The following is a 14,308-nucleotide window of genomic DNA, read 5'->3' as shown; positions in this document are numbered from 1 at the left end:
GTTATTTGCAGCCATCCACTTAGCAAGGATTTTTCAAATTTGAGGGGGTGAAAAGGGGTCAAATGTTCCATCCAACAAACCATTGCCTGGTTGAAATCGAGCACATCAGTGAATTATTATTATTATTATTATTATTATTATTATTATTATTATTATTTTTAAGCATATTTTAGGGACTCGGTTTTAAAAGCATGCAGTTTCTGTCTGCAGTTTGTTTGAGTTCTTTGCTTTTCTCTTGCTTATAGGTCTAATACTAAATGAAGCCATACTGTTTGCCTCTAACATAATAGTGATAAGGGAAGTATGGGAGTGGTATTGAAAGTCGACAGTAACCACTATTGGTCGACAGTAACTAGGTCGACATGGTGTCTAGGTCGACAGGGTCTTTAGGTCGACATGTCCTAGGTCGACAGGTCAAAAGGTCGACATGAGTTTTTAATGTTATTTTGGTGTCGTTTTCTTCGTAGAGTGACCGGGAACCCCAATTAGTGCACCACGTCCCCTCGCATGGTGCCTTCGCTCCGCTACCGCTTCGCTCGGCACAGATTACCGTTCCAATCGTAGTCCACGTGGATCGTTAAGTATGAAAAGGTTCAAAAAAAGAAAAAAATTGTGAAAAACTCATGTCGACCTTTTGACCTGTCGACCTAGAACATCTCGACCTAAAGACCCTGTCGACCTAGACACCCTGTCGACCTAGTTACTGTCGACCAATAGTGGCCGACCTAGACATTGTCGACCTAGTTACTGTCGACTTTCAATCCGGATCCCGGGGAAGTATGGCTAAACAGGTTACCTACACTCCCAGCCAATCATCTTCCTAAAATAACTTTGTTGCCATGGATTAATCTATCAAGAGATAAACTGGGGCATCTGTCTTAAGCAATAAGGGCAGCAAATGCAGGAATTACTTTAAAAATAATGTATTTTCTTACTCTGTACATTAAGAAATGAGAGCAAAATTGTGAGTGCAAATTATTTGATGTGTGGTGCAAAACTGCTTTGGATCCACCATGTGCTTTGATTCATGAAAGTACATCAAGATTACAGCAGAGCTTTACACGTTTACGGAGCGACAAGGATTCATTTGTGGAGGAGCAGAAGACTGTGCATACAGAGTGAGGAGTATAGAAATTACATTTCCTTTTGCAGAGCAAGATTACTGATGCTTTTTTGTTAAAGGAGATCTCCATCTACAAACTCACCATTATGTATGGAATAGCAGTAGCAGGACATAGTAAATCAAGAGCACTCACACTTACGTTCCACTATGCTTCATTGACACAGTGGTGCCTCTTCATTGCAAGCACCAGCATAGTCCTAGCCTTGTTTGGTGCATCAGACTCATAATTCCATGCTGCAATCCGCAGTGTGATAACAAGCAGTGGGAGTGAAGAGAAAGCACTAGTGTTTCAATGAATAATGATGCCAATTGCACTTTAGCCACACACTACCCAGAGGCAATATCTAGTTATTTTTACTTTTAGTTGAAGACTCATTGAAAGGCATTTTAATTATACAACTATGGGGACACACTTCAGATGCCAGCATGACTCCTAATTGAGAGGAATGATAATATGACAACAATGTAATTGATTTTTTTATTTTATTCTAATGATGACATTTGTTTTCTGTTTTCTTCAAATGTAGACATTGAGCAGCAGTATGAAGCATCCAATTGTAACTTTACAATATTTAAGTAGGTATTTGTTTCCCATTCTTCGCTAAGGGCACCCACTCTGGGGAATGCCCACCTACGCACAATAAGACTCTTTTCTAATCTCCAAACCTTCAAGCGATCCCTGAACACTCACCTCTTCAGACAAGCTTATCAAATTCCAGAACAGCCCACATAACCTTCATAAACTTTTCTATCCAATATACATCCCCACTATACAGTCCACACATATCCTCACATATTTTCTCTCTCTTCCCTTTCACATCCTCCTGACCATCTGGACAACATTGCTGTGTGACCATATACAAGTCTGGCTCCATGATGTGTTAGGGGCACTACTACTGTGGGCATTGTGTGGCACTACTACGGTGCACGTTATATGTAGGAGGCACTTCTACTGTGGGCATTGCGCAAAAAGGTGTACTACTGTTTAGCGTCACATGACAAAGGGGCACTACTGTGTGACGTAACATGAAAAAGGTATACAGTACTACTACAGTATGTGGTGTAATATAAATCAGGGGCACTACGTGCGGTGTAATATGAATAAGATTGTGCTACTGCGTGGTGTCATTTGAATTGGTGGCATCATTGTGTGGCTACGCCTCTTGCTTGTGGGACCACACCCCACTTTTTGTGGCGCATGTTGCTGTCCCATTTTTACTTAATGGAGGGAAGGTGCAAATTTATAATTTGCAGGGGGGCCTCTGCAAGACATCACTCTTTTCCTGTCATACGGATACAGCATTCCCTTTCAGGTCACGCCCTTAAGAGCAAGTAACATCCTCCTCTTTCCATGTCATTAGGGTGGGTGGAAGGGGGGGGGGGGGTGCGCTTCTAAATATTCTCGCTCAGAGTGCTAGTAGGCCTGGAGCTGGCCCTGACCACATCATACAGCCCACTTTGCAGCATACAGGGAAGGGGCAGCACTGTGCCTATATTGGGGGGGGAGAGGGGAAAGGCAAAAGGCCCTTTTATTGGAGGGGGTTCCAGAAGCCTTAATCTAGCCCTGATGTGCATATTGTCATTTGAGGGTTGCGATTTCAGTACATTAGAATGCATTGTATCAGTGGCACTTCTATGACAAACTGTGTAAAACTTCCACGTTCCAAAGACACCATGGGTGAGATTCAAATGATATATCACACCCAATTTCCTTTCTAAAATGATCTCCGTTATCGTGCATATTAGGCCAATAGTAATCAGGTTTAGCTGTGTAAAGGGTTGGGTGCCTCGTTACTTCGGGGGTAGGGAGCTGAAATAATGATACAACGTCCCTGAGAGCAGAAACAGAATGGGTGTGAAAAGGGGTGAAAATAATTGAATCCCGCCCCATGTATATACAGTTTAAAAGTTCTACTAACCTGGCAGAGTAATACTTTTTAGTTTTACAAGGAAGCAGACATAAGTAATAGGGTTAGGGTGTGGGGTTATGGATCAATGGATTAGGGCGACAGTCAATAGGTCAACCACTATTGGTCGACAGTCACATGGTCAACACACGGAAAAAGTCGACACATGAAAATGGAAAATGTTCAACACAGGACAGGTCGACGTGACACTTTTAAACTTTTTTGGTGTGCTTTTTTTGCATAACATGACCACCTATGCACGATAAGACTCTCCTTGTGCCCCCTTGCATGGTTTGCCTCGATCGCCATACTGTGGGAAAAGTTTGGACAGGTTACTATTCCCAATCATAATCCATGTGGATGGTAGAAATATGAAAAAGTTAGAAATATAAATTTCTGCAGCGGGGTACATTGGTTTCCATAGGGAGAACATCGGGGTGTAGAGATGGATCTTGATCCACAGGCACCAACAGGCTAAAGCTTTAGACTGTACCAAGATCATTGGGACCTCCTCTATAACCCCGACTCCAGGCACTGGAGCTCAGATTCAAGTTGGTGCCTGCAGAAGCAGATCACTTAACAGGGGGGTTGTACTGGGCAGCCTTAAAAAAGCTTTTAGAAGACTTCAAGGGCCGCAGCACTTACATGTCAGGGTGACATTCTGTGCTGCAGCTCCGTCACCTCCCCAGTGGCGTTGTATACTCCCGCTGGCTCTGTTCCTGAGTACTTGTGGCAGAGACGCTCCGGCTTTAGGCACACGGTCACAGACGCTCTCCTGGTTCGCGTGGCTTCTACAGAAGGGAGGAGGTAAGAGGGTTTTCCAGGCGGGACCCGCCATTAAATCGCATTCCGGTCGCAGTCTAGGGAGACGGACTGCGATGCTGGCGTGGACACTGTAGCAGAGCAGGGACCCCACTATATCCACCAGGGCAGAGGAGTACAGGTCGGATATGTTAATGTCCACTTTATTAAGACTCCACAGTACCAGGTGGTGAAGTCCAGCATAGGGGAGAAGGCGCTTGACCTGTAGCACATCCACCAGCCCAGGGCGCCATTCTACTAGTGAGTGTTCCCGCCCTGGAGCTGCCTCATACTCTCCCTCACTCCCTGACTGAGATGCTGGGCATCATTTTCTAAAATAGCTGCGACTGGTCTCCGGGACTGCAGGACAAGGTCTCCCTTGTAAACCTGCCTGTATATCAGCGCCGTGGTTTTGCAAACACTTAATTATATATATATATATATATATATATATATATATATATACTGCAAAGGGTCCGGCACTCCAATTACACATGCAGAGTTCCCTGGTGCCTTCACTTTCCAAATGGTAAATGTAGTAGAAGCAATGTGCGGCACTCAGGTTTAAAGGAACAAAAGTCACCACTGTCCGTCTATTTCAACGTTTCAATTTTACTTGGAAAATTGTCATCATGATAAATTTATCCTGATAACAATTTTCCAAGTAAAATTGAAACGTTGAAATAGACGGACAGTGGTGACTTTTGTTCCTTTAAACCTGAGTGCCGCACATTGCTTCTACTATATATATATATATATATATATATATATATATATATATATATATATACTGTATATATATACTGTATATATATATATATATATATATATATATACATAAACTGCTCAAAAAAATAAAGGGAACACTAATATAACACATCCTAGATCTGAATGAATGAAATATTCTTATTAAATACTTTGTTCTTTACATAGTTGAATGTGCTGACAACAAAATCACACAAAAATTGTCAATGGAAATCAAATTTATTAACCCATGGAGGTCTGGATTTGGAGTCACACTCAAAATGAAAGTGGAAAAACACACTACAGGCTGTTCCAACTTTGATGTAATGTCCTTAAAACAAGTCAAAATAAGGTGCAGTAGTGTGTGTGGCCTCCACGTGCCTGTATGACCTCCATATAATGCCTGGGCATGCTCCTGATGAGGTGGCGGATGGTCTCCTGAGGGATCTCCTCCCAGACCTGGACTAAAGCATCCGCCAACTCCTGGACAGTCTGTGGTGCAACGTGGCATTGGTGGCTGGAGCGAGACATGATGTCCCAGATGTGCTCAATTGGATTCAGGTCTGGGGAACGGGCGGGCCAGTCCATAGCATCAATGCCTTTGTCTTGCAGGAACTGCTGACACACTCCAGCCACATGAGGTCTAGCATTGTCTTGCATTAGGAGGAACCCAGGGCTAAACCGTACCAGCATATGGTCTCACAAGGGGTCTGAGGATCTCATCTCGGTACCTAATGGCAGTCAGGCTACCTCTGGCGAGCACATGGAGGGCTGTGCGGCCCCCCAAAAGAAATGCCACCCCACGCCATTACTGACCCACTGCTAAACCAGTCATGCTGGAGGATGTTGCAGGCAGCAGAACGTTCTCCTTGGCATCTCCAGACTCTGTCATGTCTGTCACATGTGCTCAGTGAGAACCTGCTTTCATCTGTGAAGAACACAGGGCACCAGTGGCGAATTTGTCAATCTTGGTGTTCTCTGGCAAATGCCAAACGTCCTGCACGGTGTTGGGCTGTAAGCACAACCCCCACCTGTGGACGTCAGGCCCTCATACCACCCTCATGGAGTCTGTTTCTGATCGTTTGAGTAGACACATGCACATTTGTGACTTGCTGGAGGTCATTTTGCAGGGCTCTGGCAGTGCTCCTCCTGTTCCTCCTTGCACAAAGGCGGAGGTAGCGGTCCTGCTGCTGGGTTGTTGCCCTCCTACGGCCTCCTCCACGTCTCCTGATGTACTGGCCTGTTTCCTGGTAGCGCTTCCATGCTCTGGACACTACGCTGACAGACACAGCAAACCTTCTTGCCACAGCTCGCATTGATGTACCATCCTGGATGAGCTGCACTACCTGAGCCACTTGTGTGGGTTGTAGACTCCGTCTCATGCTACCACTAGAGTGAAAGCATCACCAGCTTTCAAAAGTGACCAAAACATCAGCCAGAAAGCATAGGAGCTGAGAAGTGGTCTGTGGTCACCACCTGCAGAACAACTCCTTTATTGGGGGTGTCTTGCTAATTGCCTATAATTTCCACCTGTTGTCTATTCCATTTGCACAACAGCATGTGAAATTGATTGTCAATCAGTGTTGCTTCCTAAGTGGACAGTTTGATTTCACAGACGTGTGATTGACTTGGAGTTACATTGTGTTGTTTTAAGTGTTCCCTTTATTTTTTTGAGCAGTTTATATATATATATATATATATATATATATATATATATAAAAACAATACTCTCTCTCTCTGCGCTATTTGAGTATAACTAATGTGGTGATAAAGATTTGTGACTGGCAGCCTAATTCACATAAGTTCCTTGCTGGGAGGAACTGACAAAAGAAATATACAACAATAGGTGAGCTGGCGCCTGAGGGTCGAGTCAACACCCTGTGTTACAAAAGGCACTTATGATTCACACCTTTAAGAGTCAAAACATGGTGGCAAAATGTTCCATCATAAAATTTGTTATATATACATAAAAACAAGTTCAAAGTCCATGGTTCATTTGTAAAATGAGGAATAAGTTGCTCCACACTTAGTGTATTTCCATTTGAGTACTCAGAGACCAGGCTAACACTGCTGATCCACTAAAGGTTCTCACCTAAGTGAATTCCTGCTACACCTGAGTATCTAGATTTCACTTTCAAGTAGTCGACCCATGAGGATTGGCGGACGACTCAAATAGAAAGCCCCTCTGATACTAAGGGTTTTTTATATCGCTGTGTTGGGTATCCATATCCGCTTATTTTTGATAATACTTACCATACAGTTAAGATGTACCCCTGATGAAGTCTTATAATAAGACGAAACGCGTTGTGTATTCTTGTTCTTCCTTAATGATGTCACCTCTGAATATATATTGAAGAAAAAGAGGAGACTGTAGAGATTCACCTACTATTGTCCTCGACATCTTAAACGGAAATACACTAAGTGTGGAGCTATATATATATATATATATATATATAGTTATATGTGTTCATATACAGGGCCGGTTCAAGGCCGCTCTGCGCCCCGGGCAGGAAATGGTGCGTGGCCTAATACAGGGGGCGTGGTCAGTTACGCCCCCTGTACATTACTAGCGCCGCTTGAATGCTGAGCGGTGCGCGATGACGTCATCGCGCACCACACAGCAAAAGGTCCTCTCCACGAAGGGAAACTAGACGCGTAGCGTCTAGTTCCCTTCGTGGAGAGGACCTTGCCTTGCGGTGCGCGATGACGTCATCGCGCTCCGCTCAGCAAAGGTACTCTCCACGAAGGGAAACTAGACGCGTAGCGCCTAGTTCCCTTCACAGGAGGCGGGGACACAGCGGGCCGGGCAGCGGGCAGCGGAGGCGGACGGGGGACACAGCGGGCAGCACTGGCGGATCTTGCCACGGTGCGGCGCCCTCCGGATGGCGCCAGCGCCCTCCGGAAGGCGGCGCCCCGGGCAAAAGTCCTGCTTGCCCGTGGCAAGATCCGCTACTGTTCATATAATAATCCAATGCAATTTTATTGTCATGAAAATAATTATCTGCATTGCAAGCATATGTGCCTGTATCTGTTATGTGATTTCACTGCGGTGTATCCCAGATATGTCTATCACTGTATACTGTAGGTGCATCTGGGTCCATATATAGTGCGTCACGGTATTTACCTTTTACGTGTATTCTACTGTGTACTCAGTCACATAATACCAGATTTATTTGCAGGTGTTGTGTAATGAGTACTCAGTCACATGCTAACGGATTTATTAGCAGGTATTGTACTCTGTCTGGCTTCATCGTACTAATCCGCTCTCTGCTGCATTTGTGTATAATGTCTAACACGTAGGGCAGTAAATCTGGGGATGCTCCTGCATCTTGCAGAGCATGCGCAATGGATTTACCTGAGGAGGAAGTTTTGTGTAATGGTCTGTGTACTATGTCTCATACATCTCCCAGTTAGTCCGCAGCTTCCGTAACCAATCAGAAGCTGTCCTGGGCTGTGTTCTCAAACCTACTGGGTATTCTAGTTGAACGCTTTATACCACCTGTCACATTACAGTCACTGATGTCCCTATGGTTACTCCGCTTTGGGCGGGAAAAATTTTGCCTCACATGTTGCAGTGTATGACTCATTCCTTGGTCAGGCAAAACTCAATGCCAGGTCACTTTCATGTCTCTGGGTCTTCTAAAGCGGGCTGCTTCCTCCTCCCTATCCAATAATCCCTCAGATATCTTATCTGAAGAGAGGGGAAATATGCTGCCCCTATATTAGGTGTTGCTGACAATGATTCTTCATTGCTATATGATGCCACTGGCCTTGTGGTTACTAGTAAGCAAATCCTTCAAATCACTGATGATAAGTGGATTCCCTTACTGTGGTTAAGAAAACGGATATGTTCACATGTCAGAGGGTAATTAAAACTCTATTAACACAATCTGACTATTAAGTGGACATCCGACAAGACACCATGTCTAATCGTGGGAAGACATTCCCCCTGTCCGCAACGGGCATTAGCTTGCTATCCTCTCACTGCAGAGTTATATAACAAGTGGGTAATTCACTACTAGTGAACTGTGTCACCCATCTCGGGTGCCGTTCACTCTGCCTGTCACTGTCCCCTCAATGTAGGTACAGACAGATAAGTGTGTGGAGGGATGCCTGAAGTCTATTACTCCTTTACAGGTGTTGTACATAGACCTCTTGGGACTTCAAAGTAGATGACTGGATCAGGCATTAGAGGATGAGCTGCCCGAGGATATATCTGACAATGCCAGACATTCCCTGTCTCACAATACCACCGCCACCTTTTTTACACAAGGAGTTGTCCCCTGAGGCGGGTGTGTCGGCTGCCAAAGCATCGAATACGTCTGTCCTGACTCGCCGTATTCTGTGGTTGAGGTCATGGAAGGTGGAACTGGACTCCAAAAGCCCTTGGAGGTATTTCCCTTTACTGGGGACATCCTATTTGGGGAAGACCTAATTAAAAATTGGTTCTGGAGCGGCGACTACTAAGTCTGCCTTTCTCTCAAATGCTGCTCCTTCTGTACAGAGGGCAAAAGGTACCACTTTTTCCCTGCTTTCAGCCTCAAGGGAAAGCGAAGATCAGGTATACCCGAGATTATCTTGTGCTCCCAAAAACCACTAAGCCCAAGGCCTAGCAATCCTGGGAAGCTCATCTGCCTGCTACACATGACAAGCCTGCTGAATGATGGGACAGGCCTCCCCCTGGCGGTCCCCAGGGTGGGAGGCTGCCTTCTCCGATTCACCCAGGTTTGGTTAATGACCACTTCTCACACATGGGTGTGAGAAGTTGTCTCTCATGGGTATACCATCTCTTTCAAGAGGCGTCCCCCTCGCCAGTTTTGCACAACAGTTACCCCTTCGGATCCGTTAAAGGTGCAAGCTCTACAATTGGTTGGGAGTTCCCTTCTGGATACAGGAGTGGTGGTGCCGGTACCTCTATCCCAAAGAGGCAGAGGATACTAATCGACCCTGTTTCTAGTACTGAAATCCAATTGGTCTTTCCGGCCTATACTCAACCTCAAATCACTGAACAAGTTTGCGAGAGTATCCAAATTCTGTATGGAAACACTGCGCTCAGTTGTACTGGCCATAGAACCCGGAGATTATAGGGTATCCCTGGATATACAAGATGCTTACCTGCATATACCTATTGCCATATCGCATCAGCAATATCTGCAGTTTGCTATTGGCAGCCTTCACTATCAGTTCCAGGCTCTGCCATTTTGGACTGGCCATGGCTCCTCGGATCTTCACCAAGGTTATGGCCGTGATGATGGCTCATCTCCGTCGCCAGGGAGTAAGGATCGTGCCATATCTGGACAACTTGCTGATCCTTGCAACCTCCCACAATGTCCTCCTCAGTCATCTACAACGGATGGTAAACTTCCGTCAGGCCCACGGGTGGCTTATCAACTGGAAGAAGTCCTCGCTGGTCCCTGCTCGGAGTATGGTGCACCTGGGGGCACTGCTGGACACACACAGTCAATGGCTGTTTCTGTCTCCAGAGAAGGTCCTGAAGCTTCAGTACAGGATCAGATACTTCCTCTCTCACCCAAGAGTGTCCATACACTCGGCGATGCAAGTACTAGGCCTGCTGGTGTCGACATGGTAAAGTATGCTCAATTTCATTCCCACCCTCTGCAGAGGTTAATCCTTTCCAAGTGGGATGGCCTACTTCATCGGATCATATCTCACATGATCTCTTGGACTCCGGAGGTTCGTCTGTCGCTAACCTGGTGGCTACAGGACCAGCAGTTAAGCAGGGGTCGTCCCTTCTGTATCCCCAACTGGGTCCTACTGACTACGGACGCCAGTCTGATGAGATGGGGCGTGGTGTTAGAGCAACACTTTTTCCAGGGTTGGTGGACCAAGGAGGAATCACTCCTCCCGATAAACATTTGGGAATTGTGGGCAGTGTTCAATGCTTTGTCTCTCTCCCTGCCTATGTTACAGGACAGGCCTGTTCAAGTATGGTCAGACAACGCCACCATGGTGGCATACCTAAATCATCAAGGCAGCACTCGAAGCCGCTTGGCAATGATGGAAGTGTCAAAAATCCTTTGTTGTTCATTCTGGGTGTCCTCAACTGGGAAGCGGATTTCCTCAGTCAGCAGGACGTGCATGCCGGAGAGTGGAGTCTTCCTCAGGAAGTCGTTCAACTCCCAATGGACAAGTAGGGACTACCAGATGAAGACCTGATGGCGTCTCGACACAATCGCAAAGTTCCAGTCTTTGGATCAAGAACCAGGGATCCTCAAGCAGCATTCGTGGATGCATTGGCAATTCCATGGAACTTTCAGCTGCCATACGTGTTCCCTCCAGTGTCACTCCTGCCCAGGATGCTACGGAAGTTCAAACAAGAAATACTACTTTAGGACATCCCCGATGTTTTCCCTGTGGAAACCAATGTACCCAGCTGCAGAAAAGGAGATTTATGGTAGACTTACCATTGAAAAATCTCTTTCTGTGAGGTACATTGGTTCCACAGGGCGTGTGCCCTGATGCACCAAGCGTCTATGGGTTTGTATGGCATTAGCCGCTGGTCCCTTCTCCTCTCTTGAGAACGTGGTTCTATGTGACGGACATCTGCCTTCTCTTTTACCTACTCCTGCATTGGACTGGTTAACGAAACTGAGCTCCAGTGCCTGGAGGAGGGGTTATAGAGGAGGCCCCCTAAAGCTTTAGCCTGTTGGTGCCTGTGGATCAAGATCCATCTCTACACCCTGATGTTTTCCGTGTGGAATCAGTGTACCTCGCAGAAAGAGATTTAACAATGGTAAGTCTACCATAAATCTCCTTTTCGACCCTTTTCCTGGTCAATGTTGGCCAATAGTGATCGACTTATTGACTGTCGACCTAATCCATCAACCTACTATCCAGATACCAGGGTGTGGAGGGTGTTGTAATACGTTAGGTTCCTAATTAAGCTCTCCAAAGTTTGACATTCACTCTTAGGTAAAGCTGCCTACCCATGGACATTTCTAATTGTGTTCAATTTGCTCATATGGATGAGTGGCTAAGTTGTTTCATTTCTAATATTCGATGACTGGTGCAAAAAGTTCGATTCAGGGGAGGTCACAGCAGCGTCTATGGTGGTCCACCATCTGCAACTTTAAGCAAATGCTGCTACAAAGACCTTCTCGTGCACGCTATAATACAGATTGGCGCATCCATATATGCCACCAAGGATATCACCTTCAAAACTTGCACCAGCCCTATGGCTTTGCACAAGCACAGATGTAAAAAAGGCTCAATTATGTGAACAGACAGGACCTTAGAAAGGTGGATGCAATGCAGATGTTAGCACAGTTGGGCATTGTATTTTGTACAGCGCATATTTCAGAGTCATACTGCGCACGATTTATTAGAAACAGAGAACGCGGGGAGTGAATGGCAGATAGTGAGCTTTGTGGGAGGTAACTGGGGTTGGCTTTCAAATGCAGACATAAGGGGAGTGTCTGAGCTGGCAACTGCGAATAAGGATGCCACTCTAAAGGGTCTAGCGGCTTACTTTCTTCGGACATTCTGAGCAAACATAGGATTGCCCAGTGTTGGATGATGCGTCTTTGTACACAAACAGTGGATCAGAGACACCGTCAGTGGGCGTCTCTGTACAAAGCCCCACGGCGGCACCATTAGAACATTTTTGCAGATCCGCTGTGAGCGTAACCTCTGAATCAGGCCCTTTGTGTTTTTGTAGCTCTACATCTCTTTATTGACCATTATCTGTTTCATTTACGCTTACACTCAGATTCAGTATGATTTACCGGCAGACAGGATGTCGGCTGTCAATATTCCAACAGCGACATCCCGCCCGCCAGAATGTCGACAGCGAGGCAAGTGTAAAGAGTCCCTTTGCGGGCTCAGGGATCTAGTCCCACTCTATGGGTGTCGTGGACACCCACGAGTGGGAATAGTCCTGTTGCGCGGGGATTCCGGTTGGCATTGTCGGCTGGCGGGATTCCGGCATCGGTATCCTGACCATCGGGATGCCGTCAGCCGGCAAATTAGACGCATTCCTTTAAACTCACATCATGGTAACCTACATATAATTCTACGTACACAAATGCCGAGGTGCTAAGTGATAAAAAAGATGTGTATAAATATGTCTTTATAGAAAATGATGCATTAAACCCACTAATAGAAATATATATATTCAAACAATACTCTCTCTCTCTCTGCGATATTTGAGTATAACTAATGTGGTGATAAAGATTTATGACTGGCAGCCTAATTCACCTAAGTTACTTGCTAGGAGGAACTGACAAAAGAAATATACAATAGGTGAGTTGGCGCCTGAGGGTTGAGTGACTATAATAAGACGAAACGCGTTTGGTGTTCTTGTTCTTCCTTTATGATGTCACCTCGGAATATATATTGAAGAAAAAGAGGAGACATCTTAAACGGAAATACACTAAGTGTGGAGCGACTTATTACTCCTTTTACAAATGAACCATGGACTTTGAACGTGTTTTTATGTATATATAATAAATTTTATGATGGAACATGTTGCCACCATGTTTTGACTCTTAAAGGTGTGAATCATAAGTGCCTTTTGTAACACAGGGTGTTGACTCAACCCTCAGGCGCCAGTTCACCTAGGGCGGGATTTACTAAAGGGAAAATGCGGTAAAACACCCGTTTTACCGCATTTTCATATGTACTAACCCCCGACCGCCGCGTTTTCACCCCATAGGGTATCGCCATCTTTTTATGGCAATACCCTATAGAAGCCTATGGGACTCTTACCGCCGCTGCCGGATCCCGCCACATCCCGCTGCCGCCCCGCGACGCTCATGACGACCCCCCTTCCCCCCGGCATACCTGAGAGGCTGCTGGTGCGGCCCCCCTCCTCCTTCTCTCCTGCAGCACAGCCTTGTCTCCTTCCGGCTGCAGGGGGGAGGAGGAGGAGCCCGGGGACTCCCTGCGCACGTCACCTCCCGGCTCTGGGAGGTGACGGAGACCTCTGCTGACCCCCGCCGACCCCCGCAGACCACCACAGACATCATCGCGGGGGGCCTCCTATACCGCATTGCGATACTAATCGCATATGTTAGTACATATGCGATTAGTATTGCTGCGGTAGTTGGCGAGGGGCGGCGATGTCTTATAGTACATCCCGCCCCTATTGTTGTATATAGAAATATATATATATTCACACACAGACTGGATTCCACTATATTGCACTCTTTGATCAAAGCAATTGGACTTTAGCTAGACATCATATCGGTCCTACATCTCCTGAAAAGGGGACCGGCTAAATATTAGTTAATCACTGTCACGTGGTGCACTATCAATCACCATTATAGAATTACTATTCAGTGAAAAGTCTAGATAAATACAAAGGATCAGGCTAAAAAAAGGCAGTTCTGCGCATGCGTGTGCGGCGCAATGCGCACGCGCGACATACGGGCACAACGAACGCTGCAGTTTTGCACAGGGTCTAGCGATGCATTCCAGTAGCACTGGTTGCCGCACAGTGATTGACATGAAGTGGGCGTTTCTGGTTGGCAACTGACCGTTTTCAGGGAGTGTTCGGAAAAACGCAGGCGTGCCTTGGAAAACGCAGGCATGGCTGGGCGAACGCTGGGCGGGTGTATGATGTCAAATCCGGAACTGAATAGTCTGAAGTGATCGCAAGCGCTGAGTAGGTTTTGAGCTACTCTGAAACTACATAAAAAAGTTTTGCAGGCACTCTGCGATAAAAACATTCACACTTCTGCTAAGCTAAAATACACTCCCAGTGGGCGGCGGC

The 14,308-nt window shown here is 46.1% G+C and overlaps 1 protein-coding gene and 1 long non-coding RNA gene across 6 annotated transcripts in view; one reads left to right on the top strand and one right to left on the bottom strand.

Moving 5' to 3' along the window:
- Positions 1 to 14,308, bottom strand: part of DLGAP4 (DLG associated protein 4) — a 420,667-nt gene that overhangs the window by 365,682 nt on the left and 40,677 nt on the right. The window lies entirely within an intron of this gene.
- Positions 1,649 to 14,308, top strand: part of LOC135055826 (uncharacterized) — a 158,248-nt gene continuing 145,588 nt past the window's right edge. For both annotated transcript variants that reach the window (XR_010243823.1, XR_010243822.1), the window contains exon 1: positions 1,649 to 1,699. This is a non-coding gene — a long non-coding RNA (uncharacterized LOC135055826). The remainder of the gene's footprint in view (positions 1,700 to 14,308) is intronic.

This window comes from Pseudophryne corroboree, chromosome 3 (genome assembly GCF_028390025.1).
Source record: "Pseudophryne corroboree isolate aPseCor3 chromosome 3, aPseCor3.hap2, whole genome shotgun sequence".
NCBI classification, from domain to species: domain Eukaryota; kingdom Metazoa; phylum Chordata; class Amphibia; order Anura; family Myobatrachidae; genus Pseudophryne; species Pseudophryne corroboree.
This window is presented reverse-complemented; position numbering and strand designations above follow the sequence as displayed.